Source organism: Panthera tigris, chromosome A3 (assembly GCF_018350195.1).
Source record: "Panthera tigris isolate Pti1 chromosome A3, P.tigris_Pti1_mat1.1, whole genome shotgun sequence".
Classification (NCBI taxonomy): Eukaryota; Metazoa; Chordata; class Mammalia; order Carnivora; family Felidae; genus Panthera; species Panthera tigris.
The window spans coordinates 42,132,449-42,157,985 of NC_056662.1; positions in this window are offsets into that span (position 1 = coordinate 42,132,449).

A 25,537-nucleotide genomic window follows, 5' to 3' on the forward strand; every position below is an offset into this window, starting at 1 on the left:
CACGTCCCCGGAGCCAGAAATGGGACAGCACAAGGGAACATGCTGGAGGTGCTTTGGTCTTCCTCCCGGGCTTCTCTCCCCCACAAGCGAGTGCTTCCTGTTCCTTCCCTGCCTCCATACTGCACAACCACACTCCCAAAGGACGACACATTACAATGATAAATGATTTCCAACTTGTTTGATAACAGAGCTCTGTTCTCAAGGAATCCTGATTAGCATCTCATGGATTCTCTCCAACACACTTTGAGAACTGCTGCCGTAATAGAGAATTGTAAATCAAGAGGCAGTGCCGATGGGCCTTTCATAGGATGCCTTCAATTTTCAAGTGAGAGAATGGAGGTCTACAGAGGTTGAATGGCATGCCTCAGGATCAACGCATCCAGTTATGGCACAGAGCATGCCAGGCCTCGACTTTCTCTATTGAAATTATGAATTATGTCAACTGCAGTTTCTGGGGACCAGCCAAGTTCAACTGCACTGTTCTCATACAATGGCAATTCTTTTTTTTTTTTTAAGGGAATGTTGCATATTCCTTGTTTATTATTTATGTTGAGAAAGAGAGAGAGAGAGAGAGACAAATGGGAGGACAGAAAGGGAAAGAGAGAGGGAGAATCCTAAGCAGGCTCTGCACTGTCAGTGCCGAGTAGGACATGGGGCTCAAACCCATGAACCATGAGATTGTGGCCTGAGCCGAAATCAAGAGTCAGGTGCTTAACCAACTGACCCACCAGGTGCCCCCCATACCATGCAATTCTTAAGGTGCTCATGGTAGATAATCAAACACTGCAAAGAGTTTTGTGCCAATTCATTTAATGAAATACAACATTACATAACATATGTGTGTATACATGTATATATTCTATAGACATAAATGTATCATATAAATATATGTGCATATATACACATATGTGCATATATATGATGCTTCACATATATAATAGGGTATATAAAATAGTCTAGTGGACACTATGTACCCACCACCCAGCTTGAGATGTAAAATATTAAAAACAGCAGTGAATCCTGCTATGTGATCCACCCTAGAGCGTTGTGATTCTTTCAAAATGTAGTTCCAGTTAGTTAACACACAGCATTATATTAGCTTCAGGTGTGTGACATAGTGAGTCAACGATTCCATTCGTCACCCAGTGCTCATCAAGACAAGTGCACTCCTTACTCCTCATCACCTAGTTCTTCACCCATCCCCCACCCACTGCCCCTCTGGTAACCATCAGTTTGTTCTCTGCTGTTAGGAGTCTGTTTCTTGGTCTCTCTCTCTCTTTCCCCTTGGCTCATTTGTTTTGTTTCTTAAATTCCACATACAAGTGAAATCATATGGTATTTGCCTCTCTCTGACGGACTTATTTCACTTAACGTTGTATTCTCTAGCTCCATCCATCTCATTGCAAATGGCAAGATTTCATTCATTTTTGTGGCTGAACAACATTCCATTGTATATGTCTTCTTTATCCATTCATCTGTTGATGGACCCTTGGGCTACTTCCATACGTTGGCCATTGTAAATAATGCTGCTATAAACATAGGGGTGGCGGGTATCCCTTCGAATTAGTGTTTTTGTATTCTTTGGGTACCCAGTAGTGCGATTGCTGGATCATAGGGTAGTTCCATTTTTAACTTTTTGAGGAACCCTCCATACCGTTTCCACAGTGGCCGTACCAGTTTCCACTCCCACCAACAGTGCACGAAGGTTCCTTTTTCTCTACATCCTCACCAACATTGGTTGCTTCAGAGCATTGTGGTTTTAATCTGAATTTCCTGAATTCTGAATTTTAAATTCCTGAATTTAATCTGATTTCCTGAATTTCCCGATTCAGGAAATCAGGAAGCCTAAGTGAGGCTTAATGTATTTTCAAATGTTCAAATGTTCCTCTTCTAAAAATTGGCTGCTCAGGTAACGACCTGATTTTTCTATTGGATTGTTAATCTTTGTAAGAGTTTTTATATGTTCTGGAATTTAATCCTGATCATTTACATTTATTAAATACATTTCAGATATTTTCTCACAGACTGGGGTTTGTACTTTGAATTTTTCATCTTGGCCTACAACAAATGTGCTTTGTCCTAGTATAATTGGATTTACAACTTTTTTTTTAAGGTTTGTGATTTTTAACTCTAAGAAATCCTCCCAGACCCCCAAACCCATAGTTTTCTTCCTCGGTTTCTCCAAAAATTTTAATGATTTGCTTTTTGTCTTTAATCCAGCCTGGAATGGGAATTGAGGTTTACATCGATTGTGGAGGAGGGACCCAAAATATTTTCTCCGTACGGCTAATTATCTTTCCCCACAGATCTGCAATGCCAGCTTTGTCATTCGTCAAGTTTGTGGGTCAGCACAGACCTGTTTCAGAGTCCTCTCTTCTCTTCCATCGTGTGGCTTCCTGAAGCCATCAAGCTAATGGCAGATATGAATTTCATTTTCCTTTAAGAACACAAAATCATTGAGACTGGGCAGTGGGCATGCAGGACCTCATGATACCATTCCCTCTGCTTTGTGTATATTTGCTAGTTTCCATAACCAAGACTTACACAAATAACTGTATCTTAGCAGAATGTAGAATGCTTTGCTGTGTTGCCTTGCTCACCAGGCCATGCTATTTTGGGCACCAAATCTTTGTCTTTCCACCCTCCTCTTCAAAACGGCCTTCTTCCCTTCCATCATCCATTCTCCTGGCTAAGTACACATACCCAGGGACTTACCCACGGGAAGCATTTGCTGACCACTTCAGGCCAAGTCGGTTGTCCACAAGCCTTTGTCCATGACTGCCTCCAGCAAGGCTGTGACCCCACGGGGCCTTGACTTTCCTGGCTGACATTGCCATTGCAATGATCTCCCTGAGAATGGGAAGGGTATCACATTTCTGTTTCCCCACAGTGGAGCAAACGGCAGCTATCTGACGCCTAATGGTCACTGGGTGAAAGGCTAACTGAATGAATGAATAATGAATAAATGTTCGAATATCCTTTTAGGACTAATGATAAGCAATAGGAAAGAAATGAGGGAGACAAGCAGGTTGCTGACTCCTACGTTTGGTCCTTAGGGTGTAATCAGAGCTGGGATGATTCCAAATGCAAAGCCTTAGCTCCAGCAGCAGAAGGGCTGGGAAAAGGCCATCCTGAAAAACAGAAGGTGTCTGTGAGTAGCAGCAGAATACATGACCTAATGCAAGTGAACGCATTTTGCAAACATAAAAGCCCTACCCTCCTATGCAAAATAGCATGACTATTATTATCAGTAGCTTCTGGTAACTCTTATACTATTCATGATTGTCTTTCACACTTCTGAAACTGGCTTTTTAGAAATCCAAGCTGCATGCCAGAAATAATCAAGATCATTTTCTAAAAATGCTAAGAAAAACAGAGTACGGGATCTATCAACAAATCAGACAGCACCATTCAGCAAAGAGCTCAAAGATAATATGATGTGCCCTGCCTTGATGACAGTTTGAAATACACTTAGAAAAAATAAAAGCCCTTCAACAACAGACCCAATTAATAGTCAAAGCCTAGTGATGGTGTCTCTTTTGCCCTGTGCAATGTTTTTTTTGTTTTGTTTTGTTTTGTACCTAGGATCAAGCACAAGTTGCTACCACGTTGCTGCTGGAATTGTTTTCACCACCAGAGGAAAAAGCTCCTACTGGATAGAATACAGAAAAATGATTCTCTGCCCTACTCTTCTACCTCCTACCCTAGAGTAAATCCTTTACTTTTCTTTTTTTTTTTTTCTTTTACTTCTCCAAGTAGCAGGGAGCTGTTTCCAGCAGAATAGGGAGAACAATGTATGATCTTAATAAGTAAATACCGGAAGGTAATGGTTGTCTTCTGTTTACAGATGAGAATCAAGTCCAGGAAATAAAAGGAGTTAGGGACAAGGTCACGTGGCCAATGAGTTGCCAACATTTCCTGTACTTTAAATGAAGCGATCTCTCCCTTCCATTGTGGATTTGTTTTATTTTATTTTATTTTATTTTATTTTATTTTATTTTATTTTTTTAAATTTTTTTTAACGTTTATTTATTTTGGAGACAGAGAAAGACAGAGCACGAACGGGGAGGGTCAGAGAGAGGGGGAGACACAGAATCCGAAACAGGCTCCAGGCTCTGAGCTGTCAGCACAGAGCCCGACGCGGGGCTCAAACTCAGGGACCGGGAGATCGTGACCTGAGCCGAAGTCGGACGCTTAACCGACTGAGCCACCCAGGTGCCCCTATTTTATTTTTTTTTAATTTATCTGCATTACAGCCCAACTGGGATGAATCAAGCAGATAATATGTAATGCCTTTTTGGAAATGGAGAGACGAAGTTGGGCAATTTGGTAATTGGACTGCAGATGAAAGTGGTGAGGAATTCGGGAAAGATTCCAGGCGTTCGTATTGCAGGGTAACCCTGCATCAGAAGCAGTTGCCTCCGAGAGACGAAGTTGGGCAATTTGGTAATTGGACTGCAGATGAAAGTGGTGAGGAATTCGGGAAAGATTCCAGGCGTTCGTATTGCAGGGTAACCCTGCATCAGAAGCAGTTGCCTCCGAAGCTCAACGCCAAATATTCTCCACAATCTGAAAAATGCCTTCCTCTACCCGCTTAGCATGGTATAAGACTATAGAAAGCAGGGAGATGTGGCATGTGGTTTGATAAAAATTAGCAAAAATGGTGCCAGAGAAGAGGGAAAAACAAAAGCAGATGTGTAAGCATGTGTAATCAGAAAGCATTATGTACGTAATCCTAGCAGCTTCATTCAATGGCTTACTCCATCTCAGTAATCATGTTGGTAGATGAGCTAATTGCAAATTTGTTAAATATTCATAACCAGCAATTTCTGCTAAGTGACAATGAACTGTCACAGTGGAAAGGATTGCAGACCTTAGAGTGACATGATTTCACAGGCTGCTTCCTGTCTTCACCCCAAAATCATGCTCCACCCTCTTTCTAACTCTGGCACAGCCGTTGAAGAGCAGGGCCAGGCTGAAGGAAGTGTCCCGGTGTGGAGGGACAGAGCAAGCTTGTCAGTTTGGACACCAGGTGGAAGTGTCAACCCCAAAGCTCTTCTCCGATGTCCAGGGTTTTGCAAGTGGGTTGGAAGAATATATATTTTCCAGGTTCTAATTTCTATTCCGTTCTCAACTCCTTCTGTGTAAACGTACTGTGGATGTGGAAAATCTAGAGGAATGGCTAAAAGTTATTTTCCCCAGGGGCTTTTTCTGTCATATAGAGACTTGCTCCACCAAGTTGCAGGCTGTGGACCAGCAGCATTAACATCACCTGCAAGAATGTTAGATATCCAGCGTCTCAGGCCCCACCCAGACCTGCGGTGTCTGGACCTGCATTTTAACAGGATTTGCATCCCCAGGTGACATAATATTCGTAATATTAGAGCAAAGCACTTCGACTTTTTCAACTTTTTCAAGGGGAACACCTAGTATCTTTTGTGATTCCAGATCACCTGGGGTTAGCGGCCTGAATGAAATAACTCACAGACCTGAGATTCTGAGTTTTTGGAGATCGGTTAATCCCCAAATCTGTGTGTTTGGGGGTTATCCCGTCTGTTCCTCTGTCATGGGCACTGCAGTCACTGTCATAACTGTTCCTAATGTCTCTCCTTTATCCAACATATAGGACATTCCATGCTCTCTTGCCTGGCTTTTGTGATACGCCACTCACTCCATGTGCAGGAGGAATTCATTGGTTTTCCCTGTAACACAAAGTACATTTTGGCAGCTAATCCCTCGATATCCTCACCCTGTGTTAGGCAGTTTCTTCACGCAGTCAGGATCAGCTTGCTTCTCCACACACGCTCCAACCCTTCTCACTTACATACCCGGCCACTGGTGGATCTACATTTGTTGATTTCAGATTAGTGTACTCGTACAAATGTAGTTTTCATTTCACTCCGACAGTTGCCGTTACAGCCACAACCCATGAACTAGTTCATTGCTCATGAACTCAGCGTCACATGACAATGAGTATCTGCTAGGTGCCAAGTACCTCGCTCAGCATAGCACATGTATTATCTCTAATCCTCTCGGCAAAACAGCATGTGGTATCTCCCCCATATGCAGATGGAAGAATGGTCTCAGGAAGCTTAACTCGTTTGCCCAAAGTCACACAGCACGTAAATGATACCGTCAAGATTGAAACACAGGTGCGCCTGAGTCTAAATGGCTTTGTTCGCCACTTCATGCTTTCCTGTTAGTATTTCGCAGTTTACATCATTGTAGTCATGGTTTGGCATTCGTGTAACAACATTGTTGATCCCTCCTACACGTTACAAGCTTTGATTTCAGATGATATGATATACATGTGTTTTATTTGCAAAAGGAATGTTAAAAACTGAACCATATTCCGGTCAGATGTCTTAGGGTTACAAGGAGAAACTCACTCACACTAGTTCAAATAAGAGGTAAGCGAAAAGGTCCAAGGACAAGAAACTCACCTCAGCCACCCAGGGATGAAAGCAAAGAACTCGGAAAGCAGGATCAACTCAGAGGCCACAAGCCACAAACATCTTGGGGGCCACAGGGTCTGTTTCCACCTTGAGTCTGCCTGCCCTGTGGCCATGGCCACCCATTGTCCCAGTATCCTTTGATTAGGAAACCATCACCAACTGCATGCGGTGGCTTTTCTGTGTCCAAGTAGAGAGGGCCCTTCTGTGTAAAGGCTCTCTCTCAATGGCCACCCAAACCTACTGAAGAAACCATTGTCCCTGATAATGAAGAAGCGAGCCATAGAAATATCCTAACGTTGAGCAAATCCAATCCTGGCTTCACCGTAAAGTCAGCACTGGAGACCTATAGAGCGATGCCTAGCCCTGTGGTTCTTGACCACCAAGACACCTGCGTTTTGTAACTTGCTAGAACTTCTCTACAGAACCAACTCCCTTGAAGCAGGACAATTCTGGCCCAAGTTTTAAGGTATCATAATATCTATGTCTTCCTGTCTTCTCTTCCACTGTCTGGTGGCCCCACAGGTCATCTTGACCTTAGCTTCGTATCGTTGTATCTTATGCATAATGAATTAGGAGACTTTTGTGCACAGGGATGCCTAGGCAGCTCAGATGCTGACAGTAAAGACTGGAGTAACGTGGCAACAATTCAAGGAATGCCAGCAGCCGCTGGGAGGGACAAGGAATGGGCACTCCCTAGAGCCTGCAGGTGAGGCGTGGCCCTGCCCACACCTTGGTTTCAGCCGGTGATGCTGATTTTGGACTTCTGGCCTCCAGAAACGTGAGAAAATAAACTTCTCTGCTTTTATTTATTTTTGTGTGTGTTAATTTTTTTTTAATGTTTATTTATTTTTGAGACAGAGAGAGACAGAGCATGAGCAGGGGAGGGGCAGAGAGAGAGGGAGACACAGAATCTGAAACAGGCTCCAGGCTCTGAGCTGTCAGCACAGAGCCCGACGTGGGGCTTGAACTCGCGAACTGTGAGATCATGACCTGAGCCGAAGTCGGACGCTTAACTGACTGAGCCACCCAGGCGCCCCAAACTTCTCTGCTTTTAAGCCACCACGTTTGTGGTAATTTGCTATGACAGCCATGGGAAGCTAATATACTTAGACAAACAAAAATTGTACATATATATATCTCCACAATAAACTCCCAGAGGATGCTGGCCTACCTATGCACACTTGTAATCTTTGTTAATTTTGCCAATTGCCCCCCGCATAGTGAGTGAACCATCTGTCACTCCCAGCAGCAAGATATAAAGTTTGCTGTAAGCACTCTTGCCATCACAGTTATTAATTGCTTCGATTATAAAATAAAAATGATATTCTAATTGTAATTTTAATTTAAATTTTTATTATTATGCATTGCATAATGCTTGTTACTTAAGTCATTTGTATTTGTTTTTTCTGAAATACCATTTGCGTCCATTGTCAGTTTTCCGTCCTGGTTTGGGTATTTTTCCTAATCCATTCACATGAATCTTCATCTGTTCAGGTAATGAACTCTTTGACTATGAGTTGCATTTGGTTGTTATTTATCATTTGTCTTTTGAGTCTGCTTAGCATACACGATTTTTACCTTAGAGGATTTTGAGCAATTTTTATGTAGATGATCGATATCTATAGCTGCTGGCTCCGGGGTCATGCTTTGGAAGTCTTTTCCGCATCAAGATTATTTTTAAAAGTGCTTCCTTCTTTCTTCTAATTATGAATGGCTTCATTTTTTCCACACTGTAACCTTTGAATATTTTAGAATTCATTTTGGTATTAGGTGTGAGAGATGGATTAAACATAATTGTTTTCCCACGTATATATCCTAGAGCCCTAACACTGCTATAAATGATGCATCTTTTTAGTCTTTTTATATATAAATTCCCATATGTATTTGGGTCTATTTCTGGACTTTCTCTTCTGCTACAGAGATCTTTCTGTCTACATTTTTTTCCCCATAAGATAAAGCAGGCTGTGAAATGTGAACTCTGGTTGTAGTGTCATTTGAGTCCTACCCAAGGCTGAGGCACCAGCCACCATCAGGTCCATTCCCTTGGCTCGTAGACCAGATGTGAGGGACACTGTAGGAACGGCAGCATTGGGAATCCCCCACAATGCGGTCAGATGGCTGTTTCCGTGTTACTGTCCATCTTCCTGGTGAGGTGAGACTGCAAAGAAGGGGCCTATTAGTGGGGCAGGACGCCCCCTACTTGGATGCAGGAAAGATACCCTTTCATGGGCAAGAAGTCAGGTCAGGACAATTGTGGGACACCTGTGAGGAAAATGAATAGAAACCATCACTGTGTTTGCCACAGTAGTTATGCAGATGCAAAATTAGAGTCTGGGCTAGTGACGTGGCTAGTGACGGAGCTATGCATAGCCACGGGATGTCTTGGGAGTCCTCTAAGCCTTCTACTACAGGAACCATGAAATCTCTAAAGCCATTCTGGGAGTGAAAAATAAGCTAGCACAGAAGGGTCACTGAGTATTCAGCATCAAAGCCAGGAACACACTGACCCTTGCTTCCCCTAGATCCAAATATGGAGTGGGGGTGGGGGAGGGTGGAATATAAAGAATTTCTCTGGCATAATCCCTTTCCTGTGATTATTTAGAAATCTTGCCATGTTTCTATGCTGTGTGCGATTCCTTTACAGTTTTTTTTTTTCTTGCTTGTTTGTTCATTTGTTTAAGCCTCTTTGAATGCACAGGCATGCATAATGTGAGTTGATATATGCAGGTCTTCTTGTCTAAAAAGGAAAAGAAAAATAATAATAGTAATAAGTCAGCTATCAGGATGCCAGTTGCAGGCAAATGCAGACAGGCAGGAAAGGCCAGCTTGTTTCTCTGATTAATGGTGGCGGGAGCCCCTGTCAATCACCTCCATGACAGCATCAGTCTCAGCATTGCCTCGGAGGCTAGAGACTCCACCCAGAGTTCCCGAAGTGTTATAAGACCGGCACTGGCTCAAAGTTCCCTTCAGAGCCTGTGAGTAGAAAGGGGTCCACCCTCCTTCTAGTTCATCTAGATGGACCCCCATCTCAGGGGCTGCCACAGCAGCAGAAGCTCCTGTCAAAATCAACGTTGGCTAAGGAGAAAAAGAAAGATAAACTCTGCTTCCTCCAGCTTTAAAACGGAATGGCTCATCCCCTGGACTTGGGGAATTGTACAGCCCCTGGGAAGTGCCTGTGAGGAATTCTGGCTAGAATCTGCTGGGAGGGGAGGAAGAGAGTAATGGGAGAGTCTAGACAATGACCACGGACACTGCTGTTTTCAATACATCTGGTCAAACTCGGACCCAGCAGTACTGACTTCCCCCCAGTAATGTTTCTCATCTGACAGCCTTTTATGTTGAGCTCTTAACTCTTCCTTAAAGAGGTTTTATATATTTTGATAAAGATGGAGGGGTGGGGGTGGGGGGCGCCTGGGTGGCTCAGTTGGCTAAGCATTTCAATCAATTGAAATTTCAGTCAATTTAAAGTTACCCAGAACTGATCCTGATGTTGAAATTAGCATACAAGGACATCAAAACTATTATTATAATCATATTCTGTATGTTCAAAAGTTATATAGAGACATGGAAAAATGCTTTTTAAAGATCCCAATTCACATTCTAAGGATAAAAACTACAACGTCTGAGATGAAAAATAGCACTGGATGAAATGAATAGCACATTAGAACTAGCAAGGAAAAAAAAATTAATATACTTGAACACACAGCAATAGAAACTATCCAAAATCAAACAAACAAAAAATGGAGTGACATCCCATCACCTTTTCCATATTCTATTGTTTAGAAGCAAGTCACTGGTTCCACCAGTACTTATGGGGAGGCCATTAAACAAGGACATGACAATGGGGGTCATCTTGAGTATGTCCATCACACTAGTGAAAAAAAAACTGAAGTGACATTATAAATGTGAGACAAAGTGGATTTCAGAGCAAAGCATATTGCCAGAGATAAAGATGATCAGTTCAAGCAATAAAAAAATCAATTCATCAAGAAAGCATAATAATCCTATATATGCATGTACTAATAAGAGATCTTCAAAATAAATGATGCAAAAGCTGAGAACTACAAAGAGAAATACACAAATCAACAATTATAAACAGAGATTCAGTCTCTTTCTTAATAGAACAAGTAAACAGAGTAAGTATTCAATTTGCACAAAGTACGTTCTCTGTCCACACTGGAATTAAAACAGAAATCAATAACTGAAAATCTTGGAGAAAAATGCCCAAATACTTGGAAACGAGGTAACACAATTATAAATAACTAATTGGTCAAACAAGAAATCTAAAGGGAAATTAGAAAGTATTTGAATTAAGTGAAAATAAAAACACAACATATCAAAATTTGGGTTGTCGACAAAGCAGTACGTAGGGAGGAAATTTACGATACTAAATTTCTAACTTGGAAAAGAATATCTCAAGTCAATGATTTTACCTTCGTCTTCAAGAAACTAATTTTTTTTGAGAGAGAGAGAAAGAGAAAGGGTACGCAGGAGATGGGTAGAGGGAGAGGGAGAGAGAATCTTAAGCAGCCTCCATGCCCAGCATGCAGAGTCCAACACAAGGCTCAGTCTCACAACTACAAGATCATGACCTAGGCCGAAATCAAGAGTTGGACACTTAACCAACTAAGTCACCTAGGCACCCCAAGAAACTAATTTTTAAAAGAGCAAATGAAACTCAAAGTAAACAGAAGAAAGAAAATGATAAAGATCAGAATAGAAGTGAATGCAGCAGAAAATGGGGAAACAACATAGGAAATGAATGACACCAAAAATTGGTTAAGATGATCAATAAAATTGATTAACATGTAGCCAGATTGATTGAATAAAAATGCAAATTACCAACATGAGGAATGAGGGAGGCAACATCACTACATATTCTACATTGTTTAAAAACCAAAGTAACAGTATTTCTAAAAAGTTGTGCCAATAAGTTAGAAAACAGTTGAAATAGAAGAATTCCTTGAAAGATACAAGCTACTAAATCTCAGAGAGAGCTAGATAACCTGAATACACCCATATCTATTAAAGATACCCAATTATCACAGCCCCATTTAGTGGAAAGACTATCCTTTCCTCACTGAATTATTTTTTCCCCATTTTTTATGGTGGCGTTTATACATAGCATAAACTTTACCATCTTAACCACTTTTAAATGTAAAAGTGAGTGGTATTAAATACATTCATAACGTTTCGCAATAATTATCATCAGTTTCCAGAGCTCTTCACCTTGTAACACTGAACCTTAGTGAAGAATGGATAGTCTTTTCACCAAACGGGGCTGTAATAATTGGGTTTCTGTATCTTTGATTCCTACCTGGCACAATATACAAAAATCAACTCAGAATGTACCATGGACTTCTATGAGCAACCCAAAGCTGTATAAAAGAAAACATAGGAGAAAATATTTGCAGCATGGTGTAGGCAAAGATTTCTTATATATAACAACAAAAGGATGATTCATGAAAGAACAAATTGATAAACTGAACTTAATCAAAATGAAACATGTCTGTTTTTTGAAAGACACTAATCAGAGAATAAAAGGACAGACTACAAAGTGGGACAAAATGCTTGCAAAGAATATAACTGATGAAAGATTTGTATCAAAACTACATAAAGAGCTTTAAAAACTCAATAATCTGGGGCGCCTGGGTGGCTCAGTAGGTTAAGCGGCCGACTTCAGCTCAGGTCACGATCTCGCGGTCCGTGAGTTCGAGCCCCGCGTCAGGCTCTGGGCTGATGGCTCAGAGCCTGGAGCCTGCTTCCGATTCTGTGTCTCCCTCTCTCTCTGCCCCTCCCCCATTCATGCTCTGTCTCTGTCTCAAAAATAAATAAAACGTTAAAAAAAAATAAAAACTCAATAATCTGAAAATAAACAACCCAATAAAAGTGGGCAAAAGATTTGAACAGACACTTCAGCAAAGAAGATATATAGACGGTAGATAAATACATGAAAAGATGCTCAACATCACTGGTTTTTACGAAGATACAAATTAATAGCACAATGAGATGCCACCTCACACCTATTAAAATTACTAAAACCAGGAAGACTGACTATTCCAGGTGTGGGCAAAGATGTGGAAGAACTGGGACTTTCATACACTGAGGGAAATATAAAATGATCTAATCATTTTGGAAAGCAGTTTGACAACATGTTACAGCCAGTTCAAAGAAGAATCCATTTATAATGGAAGAGTGCCACCCATTTATAAGTATAGATAAGAAATGAAATCAATCAACAGCTAGATGCAAAACTAGTCGATAGCCAGGGCGTTGATTAACTGCATTCCACTGGCCTCAAATTGCATATCATCCACAAGAGTCATTTGTATTACTATCAGTTTTCTACAACTTACAAAGTTGTGAAATAGCTCACAGAAAATGGATGGCAGTGATAAGCCAGATGGATGAGCTATGAGTTAAATAAATCATTGACAGGTGCTCATTTTATAAGGTCATGATTTTACTTCTTAAAAAATTACCCTTTAATAGGAACTTTGCACAAGGCCCACCTCATAAATAAATGGTCATAAATATTAACTTTTCTAGCATGGATTTTATTAATATTTAAAATGACTTGAAGGGCACTTGGGTGGCTCAGTTGGTTAAGCATCCGACTTTGGCTCAGGTCATACTCACGATTCATGAGTTCGAGCCTGCATTGGGCTCTCTGCTCACAGCTCATAGCCTAGAGCCTGCTTCAGATTCCGTGTCTCCCTCTCTCGGCCCCTCCCCCGCTTGCACTGTCTCCCTCTCTCTCTCTCTTTCTTTCTCAAAAAACAAAAATAAATATAGATTTAAAATTTTTTTTTAAATGACTTGAGTCACAGTTTATTATTATTCTTTAAATGTTTATTTATTTTGAGAGAGAGAGAGAGAAAGGATTCAAAGCCAGCTCTGACAGCAGTGAGCCCGATGTAGGGCTTGAACTCATGAACTGTGAGATCATGACCTGAGCCAAATCTGGACACTCAGCCAGCTGAGCCACCCAGGTGCCCCTTGAGTCATTAAGTTTATCAGGGGATGGTGCATTCATGTGTTCAGTCACTCCAGATGTTCATCTGGTCAGTGTTGAGCAATTGTGCGAATAAGGCATAATGTTAGTTGTCCGTAGAAGAAAATAAATTCCTCTTTCCCATTTTGCCTCCCACTAGGTGAAATGCTAGTTCCCGAAAATATCTCCAAAACAATCTAGCGATAAGACAGAGCTGAGTTAATTCTTCTGCAGGGCATCTAAGCAGCAATTCAGAGGGGGCAGGGAAAGTAGGGGTGCGTGTGAGAGCTTGAAGTCTAGTTTAAAGTGAGTCTTTCAGCGGGACAGGTCATAGGCTTGATGAAGAATACGGCCAAGGATCGTGACATAGTGGTTCGAGATTGGTGGACACGGCGTGGTGAGGAATTTACGGTGGGGGTTCCAATCTGTGAGGTTCAAAGATGCAAGGTATAAAATCATTTGGAGCTTTCTTTGAAGAGTTGATGGGTCTTTCAGACAGTTTCTGGAATGATCAATCAAGTTATCTACAACTTCTCAGGCAAGAGTGTCCTGAAATAGCGATGCATGGTGATGAATATAGTGGAAAAGTAAGGTCATACTGACGTAGACGTTAAGCTTTGTGAGTGTGAATGGTTTGGTTCTCACGTAGGACCTTTCTTTTGAACCTCTCCCTGGGCACTTATTATTCATTATCTATCTTGATAACTATATCTCAGGTGCAAAAGCCGAAATGCTACTGCTGCTACTACAAAGAATAACAATCGCACCTACTGCTTTTATAGCAGCAGCCACACCTGTGTTTATGCCATGCTTACTTTGGTCTGTGATTCTGGAAGCAGTCCTATAAGGTAACACGCATTATCCCTACCTTATAGATGAGGAAACTGAGGCCGGGGCAGGATAACTTACCTAAGGCTTCCCGGCTAGGAAATGGCAGAACATATCACTGAACGCGGGACATCAGGCCGCAACGTCGAAATCACCCTCCACAGCTAATCAGTGAACTTCTAAATGCCGTGCCCCGGGCCATGATCCTTAGCATTCAGTACAGTCCTAGGTAGAGAGTATTAATAAGCTCTCCTTACGCATTTGCCGAGGATGCTGAACAGTGAGATGATTTGTCCAGAGTCACACTGAGAAGCCTCCCGAAATGGGGGCATCTTCTGACTTCCAGTCGAATCTCTCACTATTAGCCACAGTTGCCGCACAGTTGGCTGACCAGGAAAGACACTGCACATTTCTATTTCTGTTTAACGACTGCAGACTTAAAGCTCCCACAGTCACTCGGTCCTTGATTTGGCTGCATAACATACACAGCAAAAGCCATAAGGACTCTATTACCAGCAAATTGGCACTTTAAGCCGCAACATTGGTTCAGTCTGGATGCGTTAAAGGCCCAATGCGAGGTGAAAACCTTCGTTCTCTAGCTTTTTCCATTATATACCGAAGATCATTGCTCCCCTGGGTAACATAGAGGGAAAGATGAATTTAGAGCACACAACGAGGAAAAAGAACAAAACTCATGCTTGCTGTGTCCTTTTCACCCCAGTCTCCGTGAAATGTTTATAGCTCTCAGTAATGTGGTTTTATTATTTTGTTTGTATTTTTTTTACTTGATACAAATTAATAAATGTTTGTCACAATGTGTATCTAAACACAATATTCAAGGCTGAGGATCTGACACGCCCTGTGCTTTTTCATCTGGCCCCATCCAGGACAAGTGCCAAGGAAACCTGTAATCCACATTGGTGTTACAGTTCCTTCAGAAATCAAGTTTTCATTGATTTGTCCTATCCATTTTCTATTCAAATCTTGAGGAGTCTTTTCAGCTTTTCGTTAAGCACCGTGAAACTGTTGCAAGCAGTGACAATACACGCTGTCTTCACCTGCATCTCAAGTTCACTTTGTAGTTTAATTCTGTTGGGAAATAAATCAGAACAAGCTGCAGTGATGTATGTATTCATTAGTGTGAGATGAATCATTTATTGGACCGGATTCTTTTCTTTGAATTCGTAAGCAGTGCAAAGGGGGAAGAATCCACAAACAGAATAATCAGAATATGGGGATCTAACTGTAATCTTGTTTGTATTTATGCTAAGAAATTAATTTTCAAAGGTTCTAACAGAATTGACTTAGCTTTGATAGAAAAATTAATAATAAAACAATTCATAGGTTAGAAATTTCCTGTGAACCAGCAGAGGAATAGAAAATGGTTAAAGATTTTGGAACACTGAATTTTTTTGTGTGTGGGCTTAATTCTATAAAAATGACTTTCCAATTTTCTTATAATATTCTTTTTCCTTGTGGAAAATAATTTAAAATTTGTCCCTTTTTATTTATTTTTTTTCCAATCTGCCCATTCAAAGTTTTTTTTTTTTTAATATGAAATTTATTGTCAAATTGGTTTCCATACAACACCCAATGCTCATTCCAACAGGTGCCCTCCTCAATGCCCATCACCCACTTTCCCCTCCCTCCGACCCTCCATTAACCCTCACTTTATTCTCAGTTTTGAAGAGTCCCTTATGGTTTGCCTCCTTCCCTCTCTGTAACTTTCCTCCCCTCCTTCCCCTCCCCCATGGTCTTCTGTTAAGTTTCTCAGGATCCACATAAGAGTGAAAACATATGGTATCTGTCTTTCTCTGTATGACTTATTTCACTTAGCATCACACTCTCCAGTTCCATCCATGTTGCTACAAAAGGCCATATTTCATTCTTTCTCATTGCCAAGTAGTATGTGTATATAAACCACAACTTCTTTGTCCATTCATCAGTTGATGGACGTTTAGGCTCTTTCCATAATTTGGCTATTGTTGAAAGTGCTGCTATAAACATTGGGGTACAAGTGCCCCTATGCATCAGTACTCCTGTATCCCTTGGGTGAATTCCTAGCAGTGCTATTGCTAGGTCATTGGGTAGATCTATTTTTAATTTTTTGAGGAACCTCCACACTGTTTTCCAGAGCGGCTGCACCAGTTTGCATTCCCACCAACAGTGCAAGAGGGTTCCCGTTTCTCCACATCCTTGCCAGCAACTATAGTCTCCTGATTTGTTCATTTTAGCCACTCTGACTGAGGTGAGGTGGTATCTCAGTGTGGTTTTGATTTGTGTTTCCCTGATGAGGAGTGATGTTGAGCATCTTTTCATGTGCCTGTTGGCCATCTGGATGTCTTCTTTGGAAAAGTCTCTATTCATGGCTTTGGCCCATTTCTTCACTGGATCATTTGCTTTTCAGGTGGGGAGTTTGGTGAGTTCTTTATAGATTTTGGATACTAGCCCTTTGTCTGATATGTCATTTGCAAATATCTTTTCCCATTCCGTTAGTTGCCTTTTAGTTTTGTTGATTGTTTCCTTTGCAGTGCAGAAGCTTTTTATCTTCATGAGGTCCCAATAACTCATTTTTGCTTTTAATTCCCTTGCCTTTGGAGATGTGTCAAGTAAGAAATTGTTGCGGCTGACGTCAGAGAGGTTTTTTCCTGCTTTCCCCTCTAGGGTCTTGATGGTTTCCTGTCTCACATTCAGGTCCTTCATCCATTTTGAGTTTATTTTTGTGAATGGTGTGAGAAAGTGGTGTAGTTTCATCCTTCTGCATGTTGCTGTCCAGTTCTCCCAGCACCATTTGTTAAAGAGACTGTCTTTTTTCCATTGGATATTTTTTCCTGCTTTGCCAAAGATTAGTTGGCCATACTTTTGTGGGTCCAATTCTGGATTCTCTATTCTATTCCATTGGTCTATGTGTCTGTTTTTGTGCCAATACCATGCTGTCTTATTGATGACAGCTTTGTAGTAGAGGCTAAAGTCTGGGATTGTGACGCCTCCCGCTTTGGTCTTCTTCTTCAAAATTACTTTGGCTATTCAGGGCATTTTGTGGTTCCATACAAATTTTAGGATCACTTGTTCTAGCTTCGAGAAGAATGCTGGTGCAATTTTGATTGGGATTGCACTGAATGTGTAGATAGCTTTGGGTAGTATTGACATTTTAACAATATTTATTCTTCCAATCCATGAGCATGGAATGTTTTTCCATTTCTTTGTACCTTCTTCAATTTCCTTCATAAGCTTTCTCTAGTTTTCAGCATACAGATCTTTTACATCTTTGGTTAGGTTTATTCCTAGGTATTTTATGATTCTTGGTGCAATTGTGAATGGGATCAGTTTCTTTATTTGCCTTTTTGTTGCTTCATTATTAGTGTATAAGAATGCAACTGATTTCTGTACATTGATTTTGTATCCTGCGACTTTGCTCAATTCACGTATCAGTTCTAGCAGACTTTTGGTGGAGTCTGTTGGGTTTTCCATGTAGAGTATCATGTTGTGTGCGAAAAGTGAAAGTGTGACTTCATCTTTGCCAATTTTGATGCCTTTGATTTCCTTTTGTTGCCTGGTTGCTGATGCTAGAACATCCAACACTATGTTAAACAACAGTGGTGAGAGTGAACATCCCTGTCATGTTCCTGATCTCAGGGGGAAAGCTCTCTGTTTTTCCCCATTGAGGATGATATTAACTGTGGGCTTATTTTTCATAAATGGCTTTTATTATGCTTAAGTATGTTCCTTCTATCCAACTTTCTCGAGGGTTTTTATTAAGAAAGGATGCTGAATTTTGTCAAATGCTTTTTCTGCATTGATTGACAGGATCATATGGTTCTTATCTTTTATTTTATTAATGTGATGTATCACATTGATTGATTTGCAAATATTGAACCACCTGCAGCCCAGGAACGAATCCTACTTTATCATGGGGAATAATTCTTTTTATAAGCTGTTGAATTCGATTTGCTAGTATCTTGTTGAGAATTTTTGCATGCATATTCATCAGGGATATTGGCCTGTAGTTCTCTTTTTTTGCTGGGTCTCTGTCTGGTTTCAGAATCAAAGTAATGCTGGATTCATAGAATGAGTCTGGAAGTTTTCCTTCCCTTTCTATTTTTTGGAACAGCTTGAGAAAGATAGGTATTATCTCTGCTTTAAATATCTGGTAGAATTCCCCAGGGAAGCCATCTGGTCCTGGACTCTTATTTGTTGGGAGATTTTTGATAACTGATTCAGTTTCTTCACTGGTTATGGGTCTGTTCATTTTCATTTCTATTTCTTCCTGTTTGAGTTTTGGAAGTGTATGGGTGCTTAGGAATTTGTCCATTTCTTCCAGGTTGTCCAGTTTGTTGGCATATAATTTTTCATAGTATTCCCTGATAATTGCTTGTATCTCTGAGGGATTGGTTGTAATAATTCCATTTTCATTCATGATTTTATCTATTTGAGTCCTCTTCCTTTCTTTTTTGAGAAGCCTGGCTAGAGGTTTATCAATTTTGTGTATTTTTTTTCAAAAAACCAACTCTTGGTTTCATTGATCTGCTCTATAGTTTTTTTAATATTTTTTATATGAACAATATTCTATATTGTTCATTTCTGCTCTGATCTTTATGATTTCTCTTCTTCTGCTGGGTTTGGGGTGTCTTTGCTGTTCTATTTCCTTTAGGTGTGCTGTTAGATTTTGTCTTTGGGATTTTTCTTGTTTCTTGAGATAAGCCTGGATTGCAATGTATTTTCCTCTCAGGACTGTCTTTGCTACATCCCAAAGCATTTTGATTGTTGTATTTTTATTTTCATTTGTTTGCATATATTTTTTAATTTCTAAATTTGTCCTTTTTTAAATGAAAAATGTAAGTTAGGAAGATTTCTGCTTCTAGTCATAAATGACCAGGTAATATGTTACCTAAACTAGAAAAGCAGGGGGAAAAAGGTACATTAAAAAGTCTAAGCTAGGGGCGCCTGGGTGGCTCAGTGGGTTGAGCGCCGACTTCGGCTCAGGTCACGATCTCGTGGTCCGTGAGTTCAAGCCCCGCATCGGGCCCCTGTGCTGACAGCCCAGAGCCCGGAGCCTGCTTCGGATTCTGTGTCTCCCTCTCTCTGACCCTCCCCCATTCATGCTCTGTCTCTCTCTGTCTCAAAAATGAATAAAAACGTTTAAAAAAAAAAAAAAAGTCTAAGCTAACGAAAGTGGGGAATTACTGGGCCAGTATCCAAAAGAGGAAGGTTGAAAGGTAAGACCAGCAGTCCAGACCACTTTTACCCTTAAGGACAAGTGTGTATCCTAAAAACAGGGCTGATGATCTGAATTACCGTTTTGAAAATATCATCAGGCCACACATGCCAGAGTTCAGAGACTACCAGAAAGATTCCAAGAGTGAGGGTGAAATGAAAGTCATCCAGTCTTAACACAGACTGCAGCTTCACGTTACCTCTTCTGTGTAGTCCAGAACATTCCAAATCCTAAAACTGGATTAAGGTCATCCCAGGAAAAATATGTCATCCTAAATTGCAAATGATTTCTACAAATAATTTTTCAAACACAGTGTTCAGTACATACTCAAAGATAAACAGACACACAGAAACACATGACACTATTAATGCAAGTCAGCAGAAACTCTAAACAGGAATAAGCTATAATATGTGAAAATCAAGGAGAGAAATTAAATCTGTGGGTAAATCTAAGTGACAATTGTATAAGACATTATTGTATAATGACAATAACGTTATTATTTCTAATGTGTGCAAAAAAACCCCCAAACCCCGAGAACAACGAAAATGGTCTTCATTGATAGAATTGAGTGTTTACGTTAAATTTCATATTAAAAAAAAAAAAAGAATTGAGTGTTTAATCAAATGGTGGGATACTATATAGCAGGGGTCAGCAAGCTATGGCCCATGAGCCAAATGCAACTTGATGGCCTGCTTTTTCCATAGCGAATACATAATAGACCATATGTGGCCCACAAAAACTAAAAATATTTACTTTCTTGTGCTTGACAGAGAAAGTTTGCTGACCCATGCTGTAAAAAAAAAAAAAAAAAAAAAAAAAAAGAATGAATAAATGAGCTAAAGCTACAAACCACACAGTTGGATCTTCAACCTATATCATTCAACACCCTCCCCCCAAAAAAGGCAAGACCAGAAGAAAAAACTCCATTGACATACAATTCAAAAAGTCATCAAAACTATAGTTCCAGGATGCACTCTTAGATGGTAATACTATAAAGGAAAGCAAGGAATTGATGACCATAAATGTCCAGAGAATGGCTACCTCCAGAGAGGGCGATCCTGTTGGGAGGGGTGACTAGGGAGTGAGCCTCAGGAGTGGTTATGTTCTATTTCTTTGTGTGGCAGTTATTTGAGTGCTTATAATCATTTTGTCAAAATGTGGGTTTGTGTTTTGTGCGTTTTTCTGTGTGTGTATTCTATTTCATAATAAAAGGGACTTATTTATATTTTTTAATAAAAGAGATTTCAAAGATGAGTTTTAAGCAAATTAAAAGTAAAGAACCGAAGGGAGGGTGGGTAGAAAGAAACCGCAAACTTCAGTCCACCAGGCAAGATTGATGTTCTTTGTCTACATGAAAAAAAAAAATTCTGAGTAATATTTTCAACTACCCCTTTTTGATAGGTAATTTCATAGGAAATGACTGCCCATTTATATGTTTATAAAGGGCGTAGCTTGGAGAAAAGGTCAGAGTTCTGGCAGTGAATAAAGTATTTATGAAAATGGCCCTGCTAGTCTTTCTGTTTCCACACCTGTGTCCAGCCACCCAATCTTATCATGTGTTCAACGATTTGCCCTGGTCTCTAGTCTTTAGGAGAGATTTTCGCCACATCCTGGAGCCTTTTTTCCATGGTTGGCAAGGTCCTCATTCTTTTATTCATTTCTTCTTTCTGAAGCTTACCTTTGCTTCACTAAGGAGTGTTATGTATAGCGAACGATAGTTTTAGAACACGTGTCACGAGGACTTCAGAGCTGCCGTATCACACAACTCCAGGGGGAGCATTCACATATGGCAAGTTCCCCTAGCTCTGCGGTATCCAGACCACTCAGGCAGCAGTGAAGCTAGCACTGTGTGGCGAAGTTAACAGTAATATTTCTGTGGGTTTCAGGCAATGGAGAAGGAGTTAGGTCTATAGCAGAAAGGATTCGAGTAAAACAATAAATGAGCCTCTCTTCCCTAATAATCCCAAGACAATAGCAGGAACATTATACTGGTAATGCTTTCAGAGTACCCCACTGTATCCAATGTACGCACCTTCTAATCTTTCATATAGACTGTGGCAGTTGGTTGTCACAATGAAAACCACCAGCAGTAGCCAAAGGAATTTAAATGTATGTGAAATGCATCAAACTACCTGCGTTTAAATCTCGGTTCTACATTTTACTAGCTGTGTGATCTTAGGCAAGTTGCTTAATCTCTCTGAGCCTCAGATTCTTCAGCTGAAAGGAGGAAATGATGATGACAAGTAGAGCGATCTGCCATAGGGAATTAAATGAGATAATATACGTAATTGCACAGTGCCTGGCATATAATACATACTTCGCAGCTATTAGATAATACTCTTATTTACTCTCTGACTATCCCTCTTCCCGCCAAATATGTGTCCTTCCTCCAGGATGCATCCAGTCCTCCACTTTGGGATCTGGGAGGAATCCTTTGCACCTTCTAATGCCTAGGTCTCCCACACCTACTTCCTCCATATTGAAGTAATCTCCAACAACTACCCATTATGCTTAATTCCCACATGCTTTTTTATCTCTTTCAAACCATATAAGGGACACTTTACCTCCATTTTTGCCCCCTTTGTTTATTCATCCATCCATTCAGTCACTCAAAGTCATACTGACCGTGCAGGATGGCTGGAGAAGACCTCTCTGAAGAGATGACTTCTGAGTAGCTAGATCAACTCAGGGAGTGAGCATGGAGCTTTCCTAGGGAAAAGCATTCCAGGAAGAAACAGTGATATGTGCAAAGGCTCTGAGACAGATGTATTTAAGGGCCAGAAGGAAAGAGAGAATCTTTGTTGAGTGCTAGAAGTTGCAGCTTGAGCAGCCCTCATCAGCTTCAAAGTATGTTAGTGGCCCTCTCTGAGTGCCATGGGGAACAATGGACAAGTTTGAGCAGAGAGGTGATATTTCTAAAGGATCACACTCTGAAGGCAAGGTGGAGACAGAGGCACCACAGAAGACCATTGCATGGATCCAGGTGGTGTAGACTATGAAGGCATCAGAGAGCCTTTCTAAAACACAATTCTGATCAGGTCACTCTCCTCACCTGGCCCGTGCACCCACCATGCGTGCCCACTCCTGAAACCAGCCCAAGTTTTCCCCATTGCCCAGGGAATAAGGTCAAACCCCGGACCTCTCTCCTTACATCTGTCCTGTGTGCTGCACCATGATTCCATACCTCCACACTGCTGTTCCCTCTACCTAGAATGCTCTTCTCTCCCTTGTCTTTCCATTTCTTCTTCTGAGCTCTACTTTATGAGCCCCCCTTAGATCATATTATCTATGATCTGTCCTTGATCCCCCTTTACCTTCCCTCCCTGAAAGACTTAACTACCTCTTCTTCTGAGATGTCTATCTCCCAAGGCCATAAATCTATGCTCCTATTCTGTCATTCTGTCCTGTAATTATCCGCCATCAAGTAGCTCATTCTGTGTGCTGCCTTCCAACAATTTCTTTTCTGTCTTGAGCCCTCTGTGCAATACTGCCATCAATTACATGTTTAATTGGTGATTAACTTAAATAGAATCTCCTTTCTGGGTCATGTTTCAAGTAAAATAGATTGCCTGCCATTGTTTGGGCATCGCTTTGGTGGAAAGTCAAGAGTCTTACTGATACCCCTTTTGAGCCTCTGGCCTCAGTGTTCACATGTCACACTGCTGGATAAGCTCTGCTTCAGAAGTTAGCAATCAATGCTTCCCCCACATTAGTTTTCTCTTTGTCTTCCCTGAGCTCTGGGTTCAGTTTCAGCAGTGAACTTTGAGTTTGCTGGCCAGACTTCCTGCCCTCCAGCCGATCCTGATCTAGCTCCTCCTTCTCAACCAAAACCGGTTAAAAGTCATGCGCCCTTCTTGATTCATCGTGACTTTGGCTCTGAGAAATTCTCGCCAAATGCAGCTTTAAATATTCTGTTTTGAAAAAGCCATCATGAATGTTTCCTCTTCAGTCTTTTAGCGGGTGTCTGCTCCAGTTCAGTAGGCTTTAAAATGCTGCCTTTCACAGATTCTCCTCCAACTCCATGGCAAATTAGCAGAGTGATGCTGCACTAGAGCCTGTGTCTTATTGGGTGATGCGGTTTGCTTTTGGCCTGGCCACATTTCTTTAAGTCCTGATGTGAATTTCATTTCCTATTGCTTATCCTGCGTGTTAACTTTCTGCTTGGTAAAATTGCAAATTCCCAATGAAAGCATTCTACAATTGATTAGACTCAGGCCGCTTGGCAATTTCTTTCTAATCTCTTTTATTGTGCTTTCTATAAAAATGACAGCCCGGGTATAAATCCTAGTTTAAATCAATACCAGTAAGTGCTAATCTCGTCACAGCACTGGAGATGAAAATGTCAAATGGTACCTGCTGGGCGTTAGAACTAGCACTGTAAATCATCAAAAATTAATGCAACACCAAATTGATTTTATTTTCCTTCGTTTCAAAGAAATAACTTTCAGATTCATTATTTTTCCATGGAGTTATTCGTTTTTCTTTGCACTTACATTCTGGTTGGGTAAGATTGATGAACTGGCTTTGGTTTGGCAGATGTATTGAGGTCTTCCAGCAAAACATCCAGGGCCCAGGCCTGTCTCAGGGAGATCCTTAGGGTAAAGTTGATGTTTTAGAGTATGATGAATGTATTTAAGTTGCATTTTAATAATTCTCCATGTGATAATACCTCAACAGAGCAGAATCTTGGTTGAAGAAGCTAGACCACCAGAAGGTAACTCAAAATGGTACAATCATGGAACAGAATTCCTAGCCCTTCTTCTCCCAGCCCTGAAGTTATTCTCCAAGCTGCCACAAGCTACAGGAGACAATGCCTCCTCCAGGGGATGCCTTCTGGAACCTGGGCATCTCACAGTCAAGATGTAGGAAAATGGTGTAGCCTGAGTGGTAAGCTTTCAAATGATCCTGGAAGAATTGGGCAATCGTATGGCTTTTAAAGTCTAGGAGAACTTAACTATCTTGCCCAACTTGCCACCGTACTTATTTGATCAACTAAGAAACTGAAACCTTAGGAGATTTAATGACAAAGTGATGATCCCAGATTTAAAGGCAAAGTAACAGACCACTAGATCCTGAATCTATGTCTTTTTTTGTTGCATCACAGAGAAAATTTAAGATCTTTACCCATATCTGAGCAAAGAACATGCAAAATCTGAGCAAAGAACATGCAAAAACAGTTAATAAAATTTACTCATAAAATAGTTAATACACAGAGGAAAGAGTTCCTCGGTGTTAAAGAATGGAGGAGTAGCAAGAAAAAAGTAATGTTACAGTTAAGGTGAACTTTTAATTTAACTGGTCAGTTTTGGATTTACTTCCACACAAAATGTTTTTTATGTTTCTTGTATGGCCCCTTCTGTCTCCTATAGAGGATGTTAGTTAGCAATCAAATGCTTAAGAAATATGTAGCCCAAAGGAGTGGCAGAAAAAAAAATATGTCCAGTAGACAAAGCCATTCATAAAGGACCCAGTCTTTAAATAAAGGGGAATTGGGAAAATTTCCAGACTTGACAACAAAGCCTTTTCCAATCTCAACATTTTAAGTTCTTCAGCAGCAGAAACCAAAGTGAAGGGGCCCCCAAAATTACTGATCTCTCCTGTCATGAGCTTAAACCTTGCTAGAGGAGCAAGCATAGGTGGCCTTGGGGACCAGGCAGGTAATGGAAATGAGCAATGGGCAGACTGGCAAATTCAAGGGCACAGTCCAAGGAAACACCCCATGCTTAGCTGTAACAAATTGTTGATGCAGAAGAATGTAGATACCAAGTTACTAGCTCACCTGACTTTTGCAAAGATGAGCCAGACATCCAAACATTGATGTGAATTCTCTCCATTTATAAATTTGACAATTATTTGAAAATAGCTTCCACACATCTGTGGACTACTAGCGCGAGTCCCTTAATTTCAGAGTGAGATGCCAATCTAGATTTCATTAGCAAGAATCCTTGAACCATGCAAAGTTACCACTTTCAGAAGCAACTTGGCATTTCCATGTACCAGTGAGCATTTAAAAATGCCCCCTAAATTCATGGCGTGTGCCATATG